This window comes from Schistosoma mansoni, chromosome W, assembly GCF_000237925.1.
Source record: "Schistosoma mansoni strain Puerto Rico chromosome W, complete genome".
NCBI lineage: Eukaryota > Metazoa > Platyhelminthes > Trematoda > Strigeidida > Schistosomatidae > Schistosoma > Schistosoma mansoni.
The window spans coordinates 44,314,112-44,339,414 of NC_031502.1; the positions used below are offsets into that span (position 1 = coordinate 44,314,112).

The following is a 25,303-nucleotide window of genomic DNA, read 5'->3' on the forward strand; positions in this document are numbered from 1 at the left end:
TTGTTTATAAATAACATTACATTTTTGATGATGGTTGTGGTAGTTCTCAAAGTTTCACTTCCATTCAGTAGAACTGACTGTCTTGACATACATATTGAACATGATGGTTTTGATATTGGTCGACAGTTATTTTGAATTCCATATGTTGTTCGAATGTAGGAATGCTGACTTTGCTTTGCTAATTCTTGCCTTTACATCTACATTGGATTCTTCTTGTTCATTTATGATGCTGCTGAGATAGGTACGTAAAAGTTTCCAACTCTTCCGGAGTTTCTTCATAAAGTGAGATTGAATTGGTGTTCTCCTTGTTCTAATTTAGGATTTTGCTTTATCCCTTGTGTATGTTGAGGTTCACTGATGTAGAGGCTGCCATTGCCAAACTGGTTGTCTTCATCTGCATTTGTTGATGTATATGGAATAGAAGAGCTAGGTCATATGTGAAGTACAAATTGTCTTTTTGAATCCAACCTGTACATTGTATCCCGTGCTTCCTCTTCAGATGTCGATATGGTCTTCGTTATCCAATCAACCACCAGAAGAAAGAGGAATTGGGAGAGTAAGCATCCTTGTCTGGCTCCAGTCCTCACTTGTGATGCATCTGTCCTCCATACACGGTTTTGCAGTGTATTCTGTCGTATGAATTTTTCATGATGCTGACCACGATAGTGTTGAGGAATGTTCCATATCATTCTCCTATCCTCGCTGTCAGGCGCCTTTTCAAAGTCAAGGGTTTTGATGTATGATGACGAGTCGCATCCAATCGATTGCTCAACAATGATCCATTATGCCAAAATTTGGTCTTTACACGACCAATCCTTACGGGATTTGTTCTGTTGATCTCGAAGTCAGTTGTCTACTGAATCTTTCAGCCTACCTACTAGTAAAAGATTATGAATGCTTTCGAAGGTTTGTTTTTGCACCACTTGACTCCGTTTTCGGAAGCCTAAGTACTTTGCTGTTCAGATAGAAATGAGCAACAAAAAATGATCGTGTACTGAAACAGATCAAGTAGAATTTTCAAAAAATATTTGTAAGTTATTCTAGATTTAAATGAAGCAATATTTAGTAGTAAAATTCCGTATAACCATGTGTTTCTGTCAATACTGGTTCTGTAGTAGTTAGCACTACTGTAGAATTTAGGTTTCATTTTGATGGTTAAATTCGGTGAACATTTATTACAAGGACGAGCCAATCAGAGTCCAGGAAACGACTGTTAGGTTTTTACCGCTAAGTTTCAAAATGAATGAATTTTCTTTCACTTATGATAAACCGCACAAATATTTTAGTATAGCTCTCAGAGCATTAAAAATAAAAACAAAAATCAACGTTTTACCCAGAGAGTATAAGTAATAGCTTTATACATGTCAAATGTTGAATTCTCGCAAACAGAACATGAATACAACTTACAAATAAATAGTATTCTTAAATCCTAAATGCAATACTTGATTTTGACGTGAATATTCATCCTCTGGTCTTAAATCCCAAACCCTAGACTCCTAATCCAGGTGACTGCGAATCATTCATGTACTGTAGTTGATATCAGTTTGTGATAAAACGAGTAAAATTAATTCCTTACCCTAGATCTTAATCCTAAATCTTAACAATAATTCCTAACCCAGAATCAGTTTGAAGATTCCTAAGAATATTTTAATGTCTTTCTAGGGTTCGAGAAGACATGTGTTATGTTTCGTACAACAAATTTACGTGACACTGTTTTCCATTTTTTTAGACTAAAAAACCTTTAAAAACGTACATGGATTCACTCATTATGTAAAATCTGTCTACGCATTGCAATATTATTGTTCTTTTGATAAGCGATTCATTAACAAAGCTGCTTTTTTGTTGGCTAAGAACTAGTGAAAGACTAATCCTCTTCTTCTACCATAAGTTCTATTATAATAGTGAACTTTATTTATCCAACTGTTGATCATCAACAAAGAAGAGAAGTTAGTACCAGAATGTCAAAATTAAGGTCTCCTTACAGAAAAAACGTATATAATGCCATTGAATTGATTGTTTCAGAATTCCAAGTGAATAGCTGGAAACATTTAACTTCAATAATTACTTTCTTACGCCTGTTGCTCCCAATGGAGCATAGGCCGCCGGCCAGAACTTCAATAATTATATCATAATATTTAATGAGTGATGATTTTTATGTACTTCAGATATCTACAGTTTAAAATAACCTTATTTAGACATTCACTAGATAGATGGAATAGACATTATATTTAAATAAAAACTATCGAGAAAGTGTATGCTTTCATCGTAAGCTCTTTTCACAGTCTTATTTTGAATTAATCCGAATTACTGAGTTAACTTAACCTCTGTGATAAGTGTAATAATACAATCGATTGACATAAGTTTACTAGCAAATTACTTGCACAAGCACCCCGAAAAAGTGTTTATGCTTATTTAAAAATTGCAATTTCTACATATTCCAAGTTAAATAATCACAGACTGTTAGGTTCCAAACCATTTTACTAGAATAGGGTAACCTGGAAGTAAAACATATGTTTATAACATGATAGAGAGGCTTATAACTGTTGGTCCACTATTTAGATACTTTTTATCACACGTTTCTATCAATTACGGTATCATTGGAACTGCTAAACACCTGCTTTGTCCTAGACGAGACTCCACATAAGCACGCATATAAGACCAGTTTGTAAATGTTTATCAGTCCTTGGAAGCATATGAAAGCAATTGATAGCCTTTGGACTGATCTTAACGTATATTTTGTTCTTTATTGAGATTCAGTAATGAAGTTAATATCATTCATTATCCTGTATGATTTAAACTTTATACATATTATTTCATATAAAATGTAAATATTCTTAACTTTTTTCATTTAACCAATACACAGATTGCATAAAATGACAAATAATAGGCGAAATAAAATATACTGAAAATCAACTTCTTTTTATTGTAGACACTTTAAGTAGTTCTGTGGTGTGTATTACGATAGTCGCACATTGAATGTATTTCAGTAGAAGATCGATGAGGAAAAAACGGGAACGAAGCGCAGTTGGTATGAAAATGCATGAACAATAATAATCGGAGACAATGAACTGATATTTGCAGAAAGAACGGTCAAGATTGAGACGATTGATTAATAGTTTGCAAATTGACTATTTACTAAATTGTTCTCATATTTTACTGAGATATTCTGTAATTTTGTGCCCAAATACATTTTGTTGTCCCCACTCGTGTTCTCATTCACTACAGTTCTAGTGAAATCATTTTCCAATATGTGTTTAAGATTTACTCATTAGCAAAAAAATGTTTTATATAGTTGAGATCATGAGTCAATTGAAGCTAGACCACCATGGAAAACCTGGAAGCACTGTACGGCCGTTTCGTCCTATTGTGGGACTCCTCAGCAGTGTGCATCCACGAATGTGTTTGCCACATTTCCTTGGTAAAAAAAAAAATAAACATGATAATTTCTTTGGAATGGTGTGATTATACGAAATGTAAAATAAAACAACAATGATTTTTTAAACTAAAATCCTTTTCGAAGTTGAAATGGGAATCGTTAATTGGTTAATATTCAATAATAAGAATTTAAAATCAGTTTTGAAGGTTGTATACAATTGAATGAACTAATGTTTTCAATTATCTTTGAAATACAAAGTTTATTATACTGATTTCTTTTGCAAAATATTGATGAAATGAATGGGTAAATCTATTATGAAACAATATCTATCAAAGAGTTAAAGAGTAAAATCAAGAAGGCATAGGAAATAGGGTCTCATTTTTATTTTTAAGGAACTCTAGGGATTATATTCATATGACTTAACAAGAAGTTAAAGGAAATAAATTTAAGTTTTGTAGAAAGAACGATGTTCCTCTATCACTAGGTCAGCATTTTATGGTCTATAGTTATTTAAAAATGAGTCAGTTTGGAAAGATGTTGTAGGTAGTCAAGCGCCTTACCTACTTCATGTCTTTATATACACTTTATTGTTCATTAGTCAGAATTCAATAAACCTACCTAGAAGAAAAGAAATACTTTTGAATTAATGACAATTTTCAAAGAAATAAAATTTTTTGTTTAGTTCTATCTGTCTCTTGGCTACTTCTTAGTTTATGCTCTAAATCCCATCCTACAGATATGTATGGATTAAAGCTGAATTGTATGAGTAAACATTAATAAACAGTTATGGGTCGTTTTATCAACTTGAATAAAATTTATCAGATTACCTCTCACAATTAATAGAATATAGTGCAAACTTATTTGTACTAGAATAGATTCCGGGCACTTCACAACAATATCCATAATAAGAGGTTTGTATCGTAATAATTTTATATTAACAATAACGATAATAAAAGTTTTCTAAAAAAATTTATTCATTGAAATTTATCAAACTAGAATAACATACGTTGAGCTGCTGTAGTTGTTAATCTAGAAAAAATTACCAAGGCTGTACATCCGTTTTAAAAGAAACGTCCCATAATTTAGATGTAGAAGTAGCTTAATCACTATCATCCAGCATACAGACTCTCAAAAGCGATAAATAACATTTGAAGAGACAGGTATTCACCCCAGACATCGGAGGATGTTCGCGCGATTGGAGTTATACATGAAACCAGGTAGATGCTAGCTCAATGGTATATAGGTTAGACTTTCGCGCGTGAAACCGTTTGACATACTACATAAAGAGGCTGCATGCTTTTGGGATTACTCGCTATTTACTCTTACAATTTGTAAATTCCTGCATATTACCTATTATTCTATATTGTTCTCCATTATTCTTTCCCGGGCTTTTGAGAAAAGACTTTGCTGTTTTGCGGAGAGTGCTGAAGGCAGTTTGCAAGGTATGTGGTGAATCTTTTGAAGTCATTGTTAATATGCTTGTGGATAGATATCTTAAGTCTTGCAAACTCTTGGCAGGTGCTATCTTATCAGATACTAACCATCCGCTTCATTCATATCTTTCTCCTTGTATATCTTCTGGTAGAACGAGACGTAAATACATTTAAATCCATGCACGCAAGCAAATCTATAAAAGTTCTGTAATACCTTACCTAGCAAATTTACTTTGTGACGAACAGGCTGTTAGAGTTGACCTAGTAAATAACCTGTATTCTTAAGCATGTCTCAAATTCGATAATTTGTATAAACTCAGATTTTCTTAAACTTTTTTTTATTTCTGTTCTGTTTTTTTATTTTGGTTTTTTTATTTTGGTTTTTTTTGTTTTTGTTTTTTTTGGTAAAGAAAACTTGTTGAAATAACTCGTGCTGAGAATTCTATATTGTACCAGATTGTAATATTGAATAAAGCCATTAATAATAATAATAATGACGATAAGGCGCTGGGTTCGAATTCCACATGCGGGATCGTGGAGGAGTCCCATATTAGGGCGATACGATTGCTCAGTGCTTCTAGGTTTTGAATGATTGTCTAACATTGATCGATTCATGATGTCAATCCAAAACGTCAGTATGACACTTTAAATACAATTATTTATTTTTGTATGAATACGTTAGTCGAAATTCAGTTATTCGTATTCATCATACATTCTTACATCAATTATTTACTTAGACTATACAGTGAATAACATAAGTGAATACCGATTTTGATAGCCTTTTAATAAATACTTAATGAAAAAATGTAACGATTTACTTGATATAGAATGAACCTTATTGTTATACAGAATACATAATAAGGTAAAACAAAAAATTGACCCAAGTCCATTTATTAGATTATAATATGTCGATAGCATGAATTGTTTGTATATATAAATGTTTTCTTTTTATTTCTCTCTCATTAAGTTGATTTAATAAACTTGTTATATGACAAGATTGTGTTAAATAATGAATATTTTCTAACCATATTAAATATCCTATTTTGCAGAAAAAATGATTCCACGTTACTTATTCAGATGGATGTTTGTCTATAGTGAACAGGTTATTGACATTTTTACAAAAGTGCCATCATTTCATAATGCATGAATATATATATATACTCAACAATTCATGAAGGAACCCTAATGAATAGTGAAACACTTCTAGGAATGAAGCATTTTATAATAATCAATTATATATATGTATAATTTTTTCTACAAAATAATCATAGTCTCTTGAATGATGTTTCCTAATTTTATCATAACGTCAACATAGACGAAATTCTTCACGATTACCACGGCTTTTACGCATGAATATTAAAGTGGTAATCCTTCTTGAAATCGCTCTTCGTATTGACTTTATTCATTATTATGGAAGAGAATGATAGTACTAGTTCTTCCAAAGACAATCATTTGGTAGTTGAAAATTATGATTATTGTTCAAATTAGGTGTCTAATGGAAATTATAATTTATCTTATACTATAATAAGGGGGCGAGACTGGCAGGTCCTGGGTTCGAATCTCGCGAGGCGGGATGGTGGATGCGCATTGCTGAGGAGTCCCACAATAGGACGAAACGGCCGTCCAGTGCTTTCAGATTTTTCATGGTGGTCTAACTTCAATTGATTCATGATTTCAACTATATATAAAAATTGTACTATAATAGTTAAAAAACAAATTTATGATACTGTAATACTTGACGTTTTTGTATAAATCCGCCAGCAAAAGAGAGTTTATTTATTCTTAGTTGCTAATTATTCTTACAGAAAAGTATAGAAATGATATAGGACTCATAACTTTAATAAACTTCATGAATTTCAAGATTCCTTCTATTTGTCTCTCACATTTCATTTAAGTTAATATATGCAATTAATTTTTTCTTTTATCATTATGGTTACATTTGTAATTCACCTTTCTTTCAAGAAGGCGTATCCAAATTGTCTTGTTGATAAACAATTTTTATAATTAGTATAAGTTCTAACAATAATGCTGATTGACTTTAAATTACCCTAGTTTTCAATACTAGTGTCAGCATTCATTTTATTAATTACATCTCTATTAAAACTGTTTTGTTACACGATAATGTTATTCAATTTATTTAACTTTGTTCTCAATACATTAGTAAATATCTTCAAATGTAATCATGATATACATAGTTATGTGTTTAAAATATTTGGCTAAGATATGCTCAAGAAAGTTTACCCACTATTATTACACTTTCAACTCGTTTAAAAGTTTTTAATTATTTAAACACAAATATTGCTACAAAGGGGCACGGAATACATATGCTCCACACAAGTCACTTGGTTTGTGTGTAGGCTATGGTACTGTACGGATGTCCAAACCGAATCAGGTGGTTTTCTTAGGAAGCCAAACCTGGAGCCTTCGACCTAAAGGTATGATCCACAAGGCAGTGGAGCAGCGTAAGGAGATGCAGTCCCATAGTAGCCGGTGAACTACGATCGGTTCATACGCTATTCGTTCCCTCAGGATCCTGGAGCTCATGTACACCATTGGTTTGGAATCAGTGTTTTCCGACTCCCCTAGGTGGACTTTCCGTGTCCACTAACCCGGTTAAAGCGCTGGACATTCGCTTTTCGTCCTCTCAATTCCGTAAACAACACCCTAGCCACGAGAAGACAGTTAGTAAAACTTTCCTGGCAGTGGTTGTATGCACGTGGTCATGTGAGAGCCTTTCGAGAGGGAGAGCTGACTCTCCCCACCCTTAGACGTACCAAGGCATTTAGGGGCCTTGTTTAAAATGAAGATCATAAAGTGTTAATTATCAAAGTTTTGTGCAGAAAGTCAAAACATGTAACATTTGATCTAATGTATTCATTTTGTCCAATTATTTCATAAATTGTAATGTTTCAAAATGCCTTTATATAACAGATATTGTTTTTTTGTTAAACTAGTTTATTATACAATCAAAGTAACTTTATGATCTATACACCATGAATACTTATACATCAATTTACTAAATATCAACATATTGAAGTAAAATAACACAAATAACTAACTGAATAACAATTTAATTCTCAGTTTTGTTTTTCTTTACCAGATATGAAATACTAAAAAAGAACGATAACTACTTATTGTATAATTCACTGTATCAAAAATAAATTTATTAAATCTATTCATTTTGTTTTGTTTAACTTTTGAAAGGCACCATAATTTAATTTAACATTGTGTGTTCATAAAATAAAGAAAAAAAAAGAAAAAAATTATAATAATAAAAGAGAACAAGAAAACAAAATCAAAAATTCAATTTTCTGTTACTATAATACTAATTTTCCCCTAATAAATATGGAATAAGAGAGATGGAAGAAAGCCAGTTTATCCTAATAACTTATCGAATTAATCAACCAATTATTCTAAAAATATAATTTTAAAAAAATAATGTTAAACATAAAATTAGTTGATTTTTGTCAATAATATCGGGATTTGATATTAAAAATTATAATTTTTGACTTAAAAAGAAAAAAAACAGAGAGAAAGTAATTTGGAGAAACAAATATTTTGGTTCGTTTACTAACTTTCTTTTTATTATAAGATGGGAAAATTTGAATGAGTAGTTCATGGATTGTTGAAATAATTGATTGAGTTTTTATAGGATTAGTGTACCTACTTACTTATACCTGTTGCCCCTCGTTGAGGAGTATAGGTCGCCCACCAGTATTCTCTATTCAACCCTGTCCTGGGCAATCCTTTCCAGTTAACATTCATCATTTTCATATTTACTTCAATCTCCCGGCGTAATGTGTTCTTTGGCCTTCTTCTTTTCCGCTTCCCTTCTGGATTCCAAGTTAGGGCTTGCCTAGTGATGCAGTTTGGAGATTTCATCGATGTATGTCCTATCCACTTCCAATGTCTTTTCCTAATTCCTCTTCAGCTGGAAGCTGGTTTGTCCTATACCACAGTAGGCTGTTGCTGGTGATATCCGGCCAACGGATATTCGGTATCTCGCATAGACAACTGTTTATAAATACTTGTACCTTCTTGAGGATTGATGTAGTAGTTCTCACAGGATTAGTGTACCCGTGGGATATATATGATTATAACATCTGAATAACTGTTATCAGTTCACAACGTCAGCATATCCAAAGACAGATTATCCGGGTTAACAAATTTTTTTTCATAAAATAAACTGTCATATATTCAAAATACTTAACATAATCATGATGATTAAAATTCATCTAAATTATCAACAACTATTAGATAGAAGCTTCTTAGATCATTTGAGAATTTATTAGATTAAGATCTGCTAATCACATTTACTTATCGCTTAACAATTCACATTTAAAAGACTAATATTTGATCGAAGAATATTCTTTCCGATAACTTCTCTTCAGGTTCTACAAATATATATCCAAATTAATAATCCGAATAAATTGCCAGGTTAAAGGTAAAGTACATCGTTTAAAGCATGTAAATTTAGGAATGTCAAACCAAATAGAATAAAATTGTTAGTGTTGATATGACTCATATAGAATGTCAACTGGAATCTGTGTATATGTTAAGTGAAAATTTAAGATCGATGATCAGAATAAATGTGGCTCAGATTAGGGTGAGGGAACACCTCCCAGCGTGGATAAGCAAAGGTTTGATGAAGAAAGTAAACAGCTCGATATTGCCCACTTAGTACAAACTGGTCATAGTGCCAGTATAAACCAATCCTTTTCCATTATTTATAGGGTCAGTAATTTTCTGCTAAAGCTTGTCAGGCTTAAAGTCCTTCAAACGGCTGAGGCAGTAGCCATCAGGATGAAGAAACCTGAGCTATGCGTACAGAAGAAATATCTCAAACCCCTGTTCCTCCCCTGGCCAACCACAGGGCCAATTAATCAATAGTAATCTTAGCTATTGGATGACCTAATTTGAATGTGTACTTACGACATTTCGTAGTCAAATGTAATTGTCTCTGTTACCTTCATTCACAAATCTTTGTATTATTATTATTATTGGTTAAACATCATTATTAATCTCCCCTATACATGATTCATTCACTTCGCATTGATCCCTCCTTATTACGTTTTACTAATTTTTCACACAATTTAATCTTCCACTCGATCGAATTGTAATTGCACTATCATATCTCTCTCACCCTATCTGACCCATATTTATTCTGATCACCGATCTTAAATTTTCACTTAACATATATACAGATTCAAGTTGACATTCTATGTGAGTCATATCAACACTAACAATTTTCATAGTTGAAAGCGTGAGTCAATTGAAGCTAGACCACCAGGGAAAACCTGGAATCACAATTTTATTCTATTTGGTTTGACATTCCTAAATTTACATGCTTTAAACGATGTACTTTACCTTTAACCTGGCAATTTATTCGGATTATTAATTTGGATATATATTTGTAGAACCTGAAGAGAAGTTATCGGAAAGAATATTCTTCGTTCAAATATTAGTCTTTTAATTCACGTTTATCTTAGCGCCCAATCTCACCAGAAGAACAGTTGTACTAGGTAGAGTAAATTGATATGGATTTACTGCATCAAATTCATGGGTATCACAAATCGTGTAGTATAAATGGTGAATCTATGGTTTGGTTAACTGAGACTTGCAGAAATTTAGTTTGCTTTTAGTAACAGCTAACAATTTATGCTTCATTTCTAATAAATGGACGGAAGATGAAAATGTATACCATGAGATACTTGATTTACAGATTCAATAGTCAAGATGTAGTTCTTTTTTAGTTTAGAAATTTTAAATTATACGATAAACAGGCGTAACCGTTCAGTAGTTCTTAATGTTTTCTTTACAACAGTATACCTAAATCTTAGTCTTTCGCTAAATAAATTAAATAAGGATACTATTTGGAAGTGAAATGTTATCATAAAGAATAATATGCAGAATATCACTTATAGAAAAATAAATGCTAATTCATAGGCATTAATGAACAGAACAAAGTGGGAAAATTTTTTTTCGGCAAAATTCCACTTATCCTTTAAGTGATTTGCTTTAACAGGTGCTTTACTTTCCCAGATAAGTCATGATAACAATTATCGGCAAATCGGCGAAAATCTTATATCAGTTAATCTTTTACACACTACAAACAATACTATGCAATATTGTAATTGTAATGTTTAATGTCTAAAAGTCGTTTCTGCCAAATAACTTATTAATTTACCTATATATTTTATTTTTAGAAAGATACATGAGATCAGTCAAGATCCGTTATTTTCAGTGGTAGCACCTCTGATCATAATACAAGTTGGTTTAGTTTAGACTAGTTAGGGAAGTTTAGGCTCCAGTTAAGGTTAACGATTATTAACACCTGGTGTAAAATATAATTCTAGGGTTTTCTGCCAACCATCAAGAGTCATGATATGTAAATACATTACTATCCGCGAAAAATTATCAGCATAAAATCACCAAAATTAATTAAAATCATCTATTTTAAGCTCACGTATCTACGAATTTAGCAGTGATTAGCCGAGCTTTCTAATGACTTACACTGATAAACTGCTGAAAAGTTATCACCTGGGTTTCAACAACATTTATTTAGCACAGAAAATTAAACTCAATACCATATGGATTTCAACTGATCAGTTTCTTCTAACGTAGATTAAGTTCTCATTTTTATTGATGTTTTAGGATAAATTAGTTTTTTCTGTCTTAAATCAGAACACGTAACTTATCACCTGTTATTCCTCGGAAGACGGTTAAAGTTGTTACATTATTATATGCTCGTTAACATAATCGACTGTTTTTGACGAGCAAACTGTCTTATTGGATAGTAGAGATTATGTTCTATTTCATGCTTCAAAACTAACATTTTCTACATCTTTACATCGCGCAATTTATTTTTCGCAAGTTTGACAACTGAATATCTTATTAATTATGTAACAATGAGAACCAAGGAATAGGTAGAAAGAATTCATCAACATAAATTATCACTAAGGTGTATCTGAAATCCTGATGTAGCTGATTCTTTTCCCATGCTTCTCAGTGTTATAAATAGCAACTCTAACACAGAGTTATTTATTGGAGTTTAACTGGTATTAATAATTAAAAAAATATGAATTCAGCTATTACACAATAATTAATCAGTGTACATTTACAGCATACGTATACTTAAAAGTAGGAGAATTTTAATGGGTTGATATAGTAATACTCATGAGTGATAAAATGTCTTTGTTTGCAGATATTTATCACTCATTAGTCATGCAACTACCTCTAAATGCACTATGGTATCAGATCTTAAAATAAAGTAAAATCATCGAAAATTCCTGAATTTGATGTATTGTCCTCTAAAAGATACCCTATTTAAGTAGTTGGACTTATTTTCATACTCCTAACAAATATGTAGGTTGAATATTTTTTTTCAATTATTTTCATTAATATGGAATTTTCTACAAAACTCAAATCTGGTCAACACACTTTTGGTTTAAATACCTCATTTTGTTACTTTATAACCATATTTATAGGACTATTCAAAGCCAGTCTACTAATCCAACATCAACTGAATATTATTATTACAAAGATAAATGAAAGTTTTAAAAAAATATTGAGAAAAATCAGTCACAGACTAGATCGTTAAAATTGATTTAGCGCATATAAAATTAGACAACCCATTTCTATATAAAGTAAGTAGCAATAACGTCTCTCAGTATTTCAATAAAAGCCCACTTAAGAAGAAATCAGACGTAGTACGTTTTAAAATATTACTCAACGACCTGCAAAAGATGTTTATATTGAACAATTCTATTTGTTGAATGTTACCCATTTTAAAGTAGACATATTATAGAAACGATATTGCAACTAGCATTATAGTACTTTAAATATTTGTAGAATTACAATATACACTATACTCGAATTGAGTATCATTCGATCAACGTAACACATTCCATTAAAATGCCTAAACAGGAACTTCTTTGAATGATCCAGTATTGATGAAGATGACTTTTTTATACTGATATTTATCTTAAATTTTCACTTGCACTATTTCTTTTATTTTTATTTTGATCATTTAATCAGAATTTTCTTTTGATTTCATGACGTAATTAAATAAATTTGAGACTGACAAAAACAAAAGATTTAAAAGATATTTTTTTAATTTTTTTTATTTTCCTGTAAATAATTATACTTTGTCGAAATGACAAAGATTGTTATTGAAAACAATACTTAATTTAATTCATATCTCTTATTATTATTATTTATTTTGTTACCTCATTGACTTTGATGATTTCATTAGTTTTCATAGAAGTTTGCATAACCTTGAATATGCAAATAAACAAGAAAATTGAAAATATTATTGTTACCCATACCCATACTGTAGTACTGTTCCAAGAAAAAAATGACTTGATAGCTTCCTATTTTCCTATTCAATATAGTTGTATACGTAACATGTTTTGGACTAGTGAATGGTATCTAATTTTATGCTAACTAAATTATTATAATAATAATAATAATTGAATTCAGTACACTTTCAATATTATCATATGAGGCAAATTATACATTGGTATATATTTAGGTTAATGACAATCATTATCATTATCTTTACTGAATAATTTCTGATCAAACGATAATTATAAAAATGACAATTATTAATAGGAGTTTTTCAATGTTTCAGTTTCCGGTTAGGATAAAGTAATCTGTTAATTATTGAGATTCTACTTAAATTGTTCTCTTGCCACTATATCAAAAAGACATCTCATTCAGTTTTTCAACCACGAACATGTTACTATAATAGTCGCTTAATTTTTAAACAAGGTTAAATAGTAGCTAGCAGTGGAATTCATGACATTGTTATTGTTCTATTTGGGATTCGTCAACATGATATACTCGCATTCCAACGTTGATAATCAATTCATGAAATGAACCTAGTATTTTCCTTTTTAATCCGTCAACATGCTATTCACTGAGCGACTGAACTCAGAAATCCAATAGTTTGGGCAACGGAGACGAATTTTATTAAATTTATTACCTCAAATGTAAAAAGACCCTAACTTTTACAAACTACAAGAATGGTTTATCCAAGAATATTGATGAACAATTTGTAAAAACATTTTGTCCTTTCACAACAGTTGTTGTACATCTATGAAAGTGAAATTTTTTGTATGCTTTGTTCAGCTAAACAATTTTTAGTCACAAATGTTATGACACAGTAATCTCATTTAATTGCTTGAATTTTCTTTTTAGGCTCGTTTCATGAAATGACAAATGCATTACACATTCATTGTTTCAGAGCCCCATGGTAATGAATAACAATAAATACAATATATAACAATAGCAATCATGTCATTACAATAATGATTACTTTTTTACCGTTCAACATAACTGACAAGTGCTTTCATGATCTATATAATAAGGAACCCATCATGGTAATTAGAATAAGTTATGCTAAACATTACTTTGCAGTTGTGTCATAATATTTTTCTGTTATATTATATTACTGGAATTAATTAGTTAGTCATTTATAAACATCATAGTATCCAACACAATCGTTTGTCTATGCAGTTTGCTAGACCTTGTATCTGCGTGATTAATATTGAAGAAGTCAAAGTATTCGTATGAATGGTGACCATAGAAGTGTAGTATTTAAAAAGGGGGAAATAGATGAGAAAGATAAGACGTAGGAAACGTTATTTCCAAACAAAACTTAAAAGATAAAGAATGAAAACATCTATCACGGAGAAATTGATTAATAAGCGTGTTACTAACACTTGTTAGTTAAGATCACTATATGAACGTCGACAAAGATGTTTGAGCTAAGACTAACAATCATGCTATTTTTAGGATGACACCTATCTGAGTATGTTTGTCTCTAGTTTTATTCTAACATAGTTGCAACTAAGCCAACACAAAACTTAGGAAAGAGGAATGATCACAGATAGATCTCTAAAAATTAGTAGTGAAATTCAAGAAAAACAAAGATTCCATCGTATAGTGGACGCTACTCACAAGGATGCTTATAAGTAGTATGTAGAGTCATGTGGCCTCAAAATTGTCACCGTTTTCAGATGAAGTGAAAAGTTTCAGCAGATCGAAAGCACGGCGCAAGGAGAACACTTGATTACCAGACAAGAAGGCAATTGGGATCGCAGAACACTGGGAGATTCACAAGGAGGATCGAAGGCACTATATAAGTTTGTGAACACTTTGTTATTTCCTTTCCTGTCATTTGTCTTGCTCTATAGGACTCTTGTAAAATGTTGCTTTTGGTTAAGTGTTGTATTCAACATACTCTGGTTAGGCTTGAATGTTTATACAGTTATATTATCAAATTAAAATGAGTAAGTGATATACCTTGAATTATCTAGTCGTGCAACGTCGACTGTTGTTGAAAATCACTTATTTTGTATATTCACTTTCGTTTCTATCACAAACCAGATAAAAAAACTCTCATCCAACATTTTAATAAACATTAGTATGTTTTTGCTAATAAACTATGTATCCCAATTAAGGATGATGAAAATCTAACAACTGTTCCATTTGTTATTGTTCGGGTTTGTTATTTGTATTGAAGACTATAGTAGTAGTTACATTTTTACTACCAACTTGATATGAAAATATAGAGGTATTCTTTCATTGAATCGGTTGGTAAAACTAACTTTATAATGGAAAATCTAGGAGAACTAACAATATAAGCATTTTCAAACAGCATATGAACTAGTTTTCTTTTCATTTCTTTTCTCCATTTCACCGAATTTCTAATCATCAAGAGAATTCATTCATATAATTTAGCTGAGTCATTCAATACTATTAAGTAAAATAATCAATGAAATGATGCACAAAATGAAAATTTGTTATTAAAGAATATGAATCTTAGCTAAGAGGAAAGCGTTGAAACTTTAATATCAATTCTATATGAATGTAGCTTATATTTCTAACTTATTTTCTTAAATTAATCATATAATGACGAGAGTAAAGTAATGACTTTCTGATATAAAGTCCAAAGCATATCACTGAATATCCCTATTAAATTATATCACAATACTACCCAAATTTCAATCTTTTTTAGTTAACTATTGACTCAAAACGAAAAGTTTCTGTTTCGTTATCCCCAGAAAGTTTACATGATGAAGTTAGCTGATATGTTCTTTTTCATGGAATCATGTCTGCCTTGCTACACAATTTTACAATTAGTGTTTATTTGACATAATTGAAATGGGGAATGTAGGGTTGGTTAATTTATTTAAGTCTGTCTGAATTCCATGACATTTGATTTACAAGTTTACTAGGAAAACTGGATGAAATAAAAATCGAATTTTAACTGTTAAATAATAGTGTCTGTATTCTTTCACGATGTCTTACTCATCATTAAATATCTTGTTTCTGCCTTTTTAGTTTGATATCTACTGTCGGCGGGGGGTACAGTCAACAGCAAGACATACCTATACATAATGATAGTTCCTTGTGTATTGTCAACTAAAAGTATGCTTTATGTCTATACATAAGATTATTTACTGTTTGTCTCATAAAACAATAGTGTATCTGGATCGTCATAGTCCTTCACAGATTATTTTTAGACCCCTGCTTAGAAAACTTGAATAATATTACTCTAAATTTCTTATAGCATAACCGTTGAACTGATGTTTTACTTAAATCTCTTTTCAGCTGAAATATATAAGTTCACACATAAATGAACTAAGTAATAATACTAGGAAACTATTTTTAATTGTGTGATGAGAGTTAGCTTTGTGTTTTATTATTTACTTGTTGTCTGTTGTATCACATTCTTGTTGCGAGTAGAATTGGAGCATATTTCAACTGTATATATATTCAAAATCACCAATACACAAAAAATTTCCATTATTTTGATGTATGAAAAGTAATAAGCCATTCAAGAGAACGTGTAACTGATTACATGACTAATTAAATAAAAAGCACGAATTTATAATAAAGTTGCAGGTATTTTAGTAAATAGAATAATTATATATATATTGCCATAAGCAATGGGTCAAGGTTTAATAAAATAGATATATGTGACTAGTATGTAGCAAGAAATGGTGGAAATTATGAAAATTCAATAATCTCTCCGAACTTTTCATACTAACAATAATCATGTCCTCACTAGCAACTAACTCCAAGGAGGGATATCAGGAGTTTCAGTGAAAAACCATGACCATGTTAGGTGTGAGACAATGGTCTAACACAAGCGATTGAAGATGACCGGTCAATACTGAGAATAGATTAAAGCTACGTGTGGAATCTGTTGGATGGTGACTCAATTTCCTAAAGCTTAAGTTCTCTTCATCAGCGCTTAGTCCCTAGTTTGATCTACGGTAGTGTTGTGGATGTGTGATACGGTGAATTCTATTAGGATGAAACAAAAATCCAGAGCTTCTTGGTTTTTAATGGCCGTCTAAATAAGATTAGTCCGCGGTATAGATTATAAAAACAATAATATGTTAACAATAGGATTAAATACATTAGTAGCGAGGAAAAGAAACGGATACGGTAAACAAAAACCAAGAAAATGAAGGGTAGGAATAGTTAGCAATGATTCTTATTCATCCGGGGAATAGGCTTGTATATTACGAACTTCTTTCGAATACAGAGTTTAGGGTTGATAAATATCAGGGAAACATGAAAGCAGTAAATAAACCACTTTGAAAGTTGTGATTCAATATGTCCACTACCCACCAAGTGTGAATTAATGGGGCACTGTATTAATTTTCTTGGAGCGTTTCCAAACCACGAGGGGATAAGATAGAGATTGACGATATGCAAATATTTTTTCGGTGAAAAATGAATGCTCAAAATAAACTGTCTCTATAAAATGAGAGAAAACTGCCATGCGGGTTGCACTGAATTATATCCGCACAAAATATATACCTCTTATGATTCTTGAATTCACTTATTCTTAACATAAATAATTGAACTTCATGATGGTTTAAGTATACTTTTAAATATTTGATAATGAAAAACAGTAAATTTAAGTTTCGTGCTCACTAATATTTGTGAGCATGAAGTATTTACGATCTTAAATTAATATATATGCTACCTGTAAGATTGAAAAATCTATCAACTTGTGTCATTTTACGGTTTCCAGACTATCCTGCTAATTATAAATCAATGAAATCATTAGATGTCAAAGCGTAGACGATGATACGACGGAACGTCCTTGGTATATTTGCAGGAGACTGGCTTAATCAATCAAATGCTTCTTTTTCAGTACCAACACTAAAGCCCATATTCTGGATTAAAATTACTGTGAGTAATCGTTAAATTGAATCCAGTAAAGAAACTGGATATCTGATTCGTTAAAATAAAAATTTCTTGCACTCCTTAGTACACCGAATAACGTGGAGTCATGAAAGAATCACAAAGCCCAGTTAGACAAACTGGTAATGAGATTCATGAATTCAGATAAAGAAATATAAAACTCTACCTTAAGATAACTGCAGTTACATATTATTACGCCAGAATGAAACATCTAAGAGACAATAAAATAAGGAGAATATTATTAGATTTCAGATGAAAATTTACTTTAATTCTCTGGGTTTTCTGAGGCGATTATCTCCAAAGTATTTACTTATTCATGGTGTGCACAAGATTCATGGACATAAAGCTCTCTTCTGTTCAGATTTATTTGATTTCCCCACTTTAGGCAAGGTGAGCCCGAAGTTAATGATGCGTTAGGATATTTTTCTAAGAGCCTTATAGATAGGAACTGTTCGATGAAATATAGCTAATCATAACTTCATAATGCGTGGATTAATCTAGAAATGTACTTGGCAATTTTTACTCAAATAATGTAATATATTATGAAACTTGAATTTACTGGTACAATTGAAATTTCCAAGGCTGACTGATGCACTATTTTAACCGATTTTTGTATAGCGATCAATCAAGCAAGTGTTGTTTAAGGTTTATTAAAATAGTGATGATAAATGATAGATTTCTTATGTACATTAATAAGAAAATTTGAAACCGAACTGTTCTAAGTGAATATGCAACAATTTTTACATACATTCAAATTAACTTAGTATGGATGGATTGCATGTTGTCTTCCTAGCCATATCTGTAAGTGTTATCTGATTACTTGTGTTAATAGCCAAGTTGTTATATCAAAAGAAGATACGAACCAGTCAATTTCTGCATTTAAAAAGCCAGTATACTATTTTATATTGATTCATACTACAAAAACATTCTTTTAAACAAGTTTACGTTTCAGTGCTGTCAACTAATTGCTCTCCCACAACTTTGCTTTCAGTTCATATCAATATGTTATTTATAGTTTATAGGTAGTCTAAATTACAATGTATATGCACTATGTTATGTTGATTCTGAATCTGTTGAAATCAGATACTTCTGTCTCGTATTTCTTTAATTAATACTTAGATAATGTTAGTCAACGGATAGAATTATTAATATAATAAAAATAATGATGAAACCTACATCTATACAGCATGATGATGTCTCCTATTCTAAGTCGTCATTTCTTTTCACTAAATGATAACTTATCATCTAGAGATAAATGCTTTCTCTCAAATACCTCATTTAAGTATAGAAAATAAAGTTGATTTCCAAAAATTCCCGATCAATGTGAAGCGACGGGGCTCAGTAAATTTCTTACTTCTTTTACAAAGCTAATCATTAAATAATCTCCTTTATCCTACAGTTAGGCGACCTATGCTTCTCCACAAGGGGTAACAGGCGTAAGTAAGTAAGTTTATCCATCAGTTATACAATGAAAAACATTTCCATGAAAAGAGCACCGAAATCATTATATGCGCCTCGTTCACATTAAGAAAGACTACAACTGATGTAAAATTCATTACATAATCTGTGATCTGAAATACTTAATAATGATTAACTTTATTTTACAAATTCTCTTCATAGAAACCGTTTACACATAAAAATGTGTTATAACGTGTGAGTTGCCAGCTGTTATATCGATTGCCTGCGTTCCCTCTTTGATATATGAACGCCAAATTAGAGAGGAGTGAATTTATTGATCGGAGCAATGATACATAAAATAGTACGAGCAGTCTTGAGTGCTATTCGGTCCCGCTTTCTGCCTAGCCCAGCCAGTTAAGTCCAGAACACAAATAACAGCCTCGGCAATATGAATCATTATTCACAAGCATCCTGGGTTCATATACAAACCAAACAGACCACATCGTACCAAAAAAATAGAAAATAACATTTGTACAATATTTTCACAGTTGAAATCATGAGTCAATTGAAGCTAGACCACCATCGAAAACCTGAAAGCACTGGATGGCCGTTTCGTCCTATTATGGGACTCCTCAGCAGAGCGCATCCACGATCCCGCCTTACGAGATTCGAACCCTGGACCTATCAGTCTCGCGCGTGAGCGCCTAACCTCTAGACCACTGAGCCGGCCGGCATTCAACTGTGTTAATGTCTAACTTCAACCGATCCCTGGAATTGAGCGACCGTTCATAACTATAATTTGTACAATAATTGGCCCAATGTGGCTGTGGATAGGGGGAAAGTAATCAAAAAACTGATGATAACTCAAGAATCATATGATAATAAGTCAAAGGTCATAATAAAGCTAATGATAAGAGGAATACGAATATGAATAGTTTAGTTACATAACAATCATACAATAGGAAATATACATATTACATTGGTCGATAAATAGTCCTCAAAAGTTATCATTTATAATTCACCAGGGAATATAACAAATGGTTATTGAACAACATCATCATCCAGCTAGGATACAAATTATACTCGTCTTTAACTAACTAGTAATCTCCAGAATAAAAAAAGAGAAAATCAAAAAAATATTTTTCAAAACAATGATTTTTACTTTTAACTAGATAGTTTCCATAGTTAGAAAATTATATGACATTTATTGCTAAATCATCAGATGAACAAAGAATTAATTAGGCATATAAAATAAACTCTCTAAATAAATTGGCTTAAAGCAAAAAAAGTATATCAGTTTTAGAAATCAAAATAACCGTATGAGAAAAAGACATAAAATTGTTCTCTTACTAATATACTGGAAGAATGATTAATGAAGCATAGAATATATACTACTATTTATAAATATTTTAAGTCATCAAGCGTAAAAGATAGGAAAATATGTAAAATTCTCAAATAAAATCTTTTGTATATTCTAAACTATATTTCAAAAATTTTATGAGCAAAGATGAATAGTGGCTAGCAGTGGAATCCAGGACGCGCGTTTCGTCCTATTTGGGACTTGTCAGCTAGATGTACCTGTATCACAGAGTTGACTCGTCACAAGTAGGACGAAAGGCGCGTCCTGGATTCCACTGCTAGCCACTATCCATCTTTGCTTATAATGCTTTTGAATTAAGGTTTTATCGGGGCAATACGCACAGTATGCACATATGCCAATTAGAGATTGACCAGTTGCAATCCTAACACATCGATGGGAAGATTCAAACAAACAATACTAAGTGAATTTAAACTTCACACCATCGCACAAGCAAGTGGCTATCAGGACTCATTGGCCGAGTGGATAACCCGATGGCGTTTGAAGCGAGGGTACTGGGTTCGAGTCCCAGAGTGAGCATCAACTCTGAGATGCGGGTGCATCCAGCTGACGAGTCCCAAATAAAACGAAACGCGCATCCTGAATTCCACTGCTAGCCACTAATCATTTTTGCTCATAAAGCTTGTAACTTCAGGCTATACAGAGGCAACCCTCACAGGAATCACATATGCCATCAATAGACTGATCAATTGCAGTCCAAAATAACAATGGGAAGATACAAGTAAACAACATCAAGTGAATTTATATTTCAAATAGATATCTAATTTAGTGAGATCAATTCGTTAAATTACAATTGTGTTATCGACTATGTATGTTCCTTATTGACAGAACGAAATTTAAGATTTTCAAAAATTACCACTGAAAAGAGAGAAGTAAAGTACAAGTTGAGTTAACTAAGTAGCTGATCCACACATTCTGATTATTCAGTTTCATTTATACTATCCTTGATACAATTTAAAATTTCGTGAACATACTGGTTATCGGGTATTTAAATATATGAAAATATAAAGTATTCAGATTATTTGATATATATATTGCTTACGACTGTTAACCCCAATGCAGCATAGGCCGCCAACCAGCATTCACCAACTCATTCTGTCCCTGGCCTCCTTTCTAGTTCTATCCAATTGTTACTCATTCTTCCCATGTTTGTTTAAATTTCTCGGCATAATGTGTTCTTTAGTCTTTCTCTTCTCATTTGGCCTTGAGGATTCACATGTGGGAGCTTGCTTTGTGACACAGTTGGGTGCTTTCCTCAATGTGTGTCCTATCCACAATATATATATATATATATACATATATATATATATACATAGGACGTTTCCGTACACGATTATGATCCTACGGAAATTGAACTATTTATTATCATAATGATTAACTAATTAAATACTGATTAAATACTGATTTACTAAGAGTTTTTTAATGAATTGAAATATTGAAATGCATCAACAAAGAATGTTACATTTACAAATTGTGTCATACAATTTCAGGAATATGTATTTATGATAAATCGTTATAGTAACCGACTGACATATAACAATTAATTCTGTTGTAATTTTTTCATGATGCCTAAACACTCCTTCCTTATGTAATAATGATATCTTATGTAAGAAAAAGAAAAAAAATCGAAATAAAAAACTTCATTCACTTTTCATGTTGTCGTTTTTTTGTTTCTAGAATATTTTTGTATTCAGGTAATATTTATAGAATAAATCATTAACATAACATACAATGATTATAGTAATTAAGTGTATAATTGATTTAGTATATAAGCAAATAAACTATTTATAAACTCAGAAGGGGTTTTGTGGAGATTTCAGTATTTTCATAGTTGAAATCATGAGTCAATTGAAGCCAGACCACTATCGAAAACCTGGAAGCATTGGACGGCCGTTTCGTCCTATTATGGGACTTTTCAGCAGTGCGCGTCCACGATCTCGCACTCGCGAGATTCGAACCCAGGACCTACCAGTCTCGCGCTGGAGCACTTAACCGATAGACCACTGAGCCGGCATCCAACGGTGTTAATGTCTAACTTCAACCAATCCACGATGTTTGAGCAACCGTTCACCAATTGTCTTCAGTAAGTTGAAATCTCTACAATAGACAACAAACTATCAATAAATAAGAAATAACTTTCAATCAGTTAGACAATATTTATCTGATCGTCTAGCATTGTTATCAATAATCTTGTTTAAATACTTTAGAAATCAATGTATTTGATCATAAAATGATTTAGGCTAGATAATCATTCATCTATCCATTAAGAATTAGCTTAGGGATTAATTTTAGAAGTTCCAGTGAAAAGTTAAAAAAATTGTAGTACTCAATTATGTTGGAAGTGATGCAATTATCACTGATGATAAAGGTTAATCATTTTTTTACAATGTATCATAAAAGTAATTAAAATTCAGAATATGTACCATTGACCCTTGATTTAAGGGGTTTAAAGGTAAGGTTGTTGGTAAGAAGTTTTATGATTTGATGACTAGTTGAGTTGTCAGTATGAAAAACTGAGATCAGTACAGCTTTTCACTATTCCATTATTCTAATGATTCTTTATTGGAAATCATTTTACAGCAAAGTAAATTGAATCAATTTCTGTAATCAATCAAATAAACAATTGAATATCTATTAACTATCTTCTTATTTGTCATCTAGATAATCTTGTCAAAGTAAATATCCTCTACTTGAATGTTTCACAAAACTTTAATCTATTTCAAGATTTGTTATCGTTACTTAATACAGCTAGATGTTAACTTTGTATGTGTGCATTGTTATGGAGTTTTAAGTCAGAATTCCTTAAACTGTCAAGATCTCTCTGGTATACAAGGGAATTTTTCTAACAAAAAACGACGTTAAGCATATACATATCTGAATAAAGATACAATGAAATGGTAATAGACCGTTAAAGTATCTGTTTGTAATTATTTAACTAAGTATCTGACTTCAACAGTAAAAATTGTGTGCAATTGAAGGCTAGAATTTGTTAAATTCTAAAATTTCGTGTATCTCCATTTGAAATCCACACTTGTTAGATTAGGAAATTAGCAGTTGCTAAGACTGAAAAGAACACCAAACTTGTTTTTTTATATAATTTTGAGGGTATTCATAAAAATGATAAATCTTTTGAATATAACTATTGACCCATAATAAATATATTTTTGTTATATCCCAATGAGTAGAAAAATTGTATTCCTGATGCTTCGTGACTTAATGTAAATCACTTCTTCGGAATAAATAAAACTACTCACATTATTTATATATCGTAGTAAAATAAAATCACATGTGTTCACAGTAATTTCTAGTCTTTATACATTGGTCCATTCTAACTTCTATAATACGTTTTGGCAGGATCATGAGTTTGTGTATCGTTAAATACATATACCATCGAGTTATGGCTCAAATTCACCACAAAAAACATATACTATAGCTATTAAAAATTTTATATATTTAAATGTTTTATTCATTGAAATTGTTATGATCTTCTTTTACTTCCTTACCATTTAGTGTTTAAGTTCAAATCTGACATAATGTCATTTCTTTTTCTTATTCTATTAATAACTGGCCAAACGTTTTCCACTCACTATTGATTTGATCACTGTTTACTGATTTGTACATTATAGAACTTAGTTATAAAATTATGACATAACTTTATGATGTAACGGAAGCACATGATATTGTACAACTTAACAGACCTTTAGATAGTTACATTATAATATCATGGACATAGCAGAAAAACAATGTACGTCAACAAATTAAACAAAAAAAACTCCATTCAAGCTTAATGATATCATCAACTTTTTTTTGAATGGAAATTAATGTTCTGATTAATCAATATTTGTAAGGAAACTTTCTTTGTTAAACAACTGTTACTATGTTTCCATTTAAATTAGTTCTCAAAAGATGAAAAATGAATTATTACCTTGGCTTTATTTAAAATATTTTTTAAATAATTAAATGGTTCAAATCTGAGAAATAAAGCTGATTATAAAGAGAGAAATTGTTTAGTATTTTTTTTATTGTGTATCTTTTATTTCACCCATAATATCAGTGGTTAAAATAAGAGTAAACGAATTACAACTTGTTCTTATTATAGGTTAACATTTTGGAATAGTGAGTTAAGTTTGTTTAATAGATATACAACAACAATGATTGGTAACAAAATGTTCTTAAAGTAAGCGCCTACATCAACGTTCATTCCAATTTTTTAGCATATCTAGTATAACTACAGCTGTGTGACATAAAAATTGAGTTCATGAGAGTCATAAGCCGGTAGTTTAGCATATGGAAACAAATGTAGTGATTCTATGGTCTGTCCTTCTGTAAAAAATGAGAATGGTTGTTCGACAAGTATTTCAGGATGTTAGAAACAAACAATCCCAGATCACTGTGTAGATATAATTTTTACCATTTGTAAATGAGAGTGAACAATTTCATTCAGTTTGTGAGCAAAAGTGTAATCTTCAGGACTGATGGTTTCACATA

At 31.3% G+C, this 25,303-nt stretch overlaps 1 non-coding gene across 1 annotated transcript; it reads left to right on the forward strand.

The window, feature by feature from the left end:
- The first annotated feature begins 20,919 nt into the window (after positions 1–20,919).
- Smp_tRNA_00771_Pseudo_TTG.1.1 lies at positions 20,920–20,989 on the forward strand. Its single transcript has one exon. It is a non-coding gene (tRNA).
- The last annotated feature ends 4,314 nt before the right edge of the window (positions 20,990–25,303 follow it).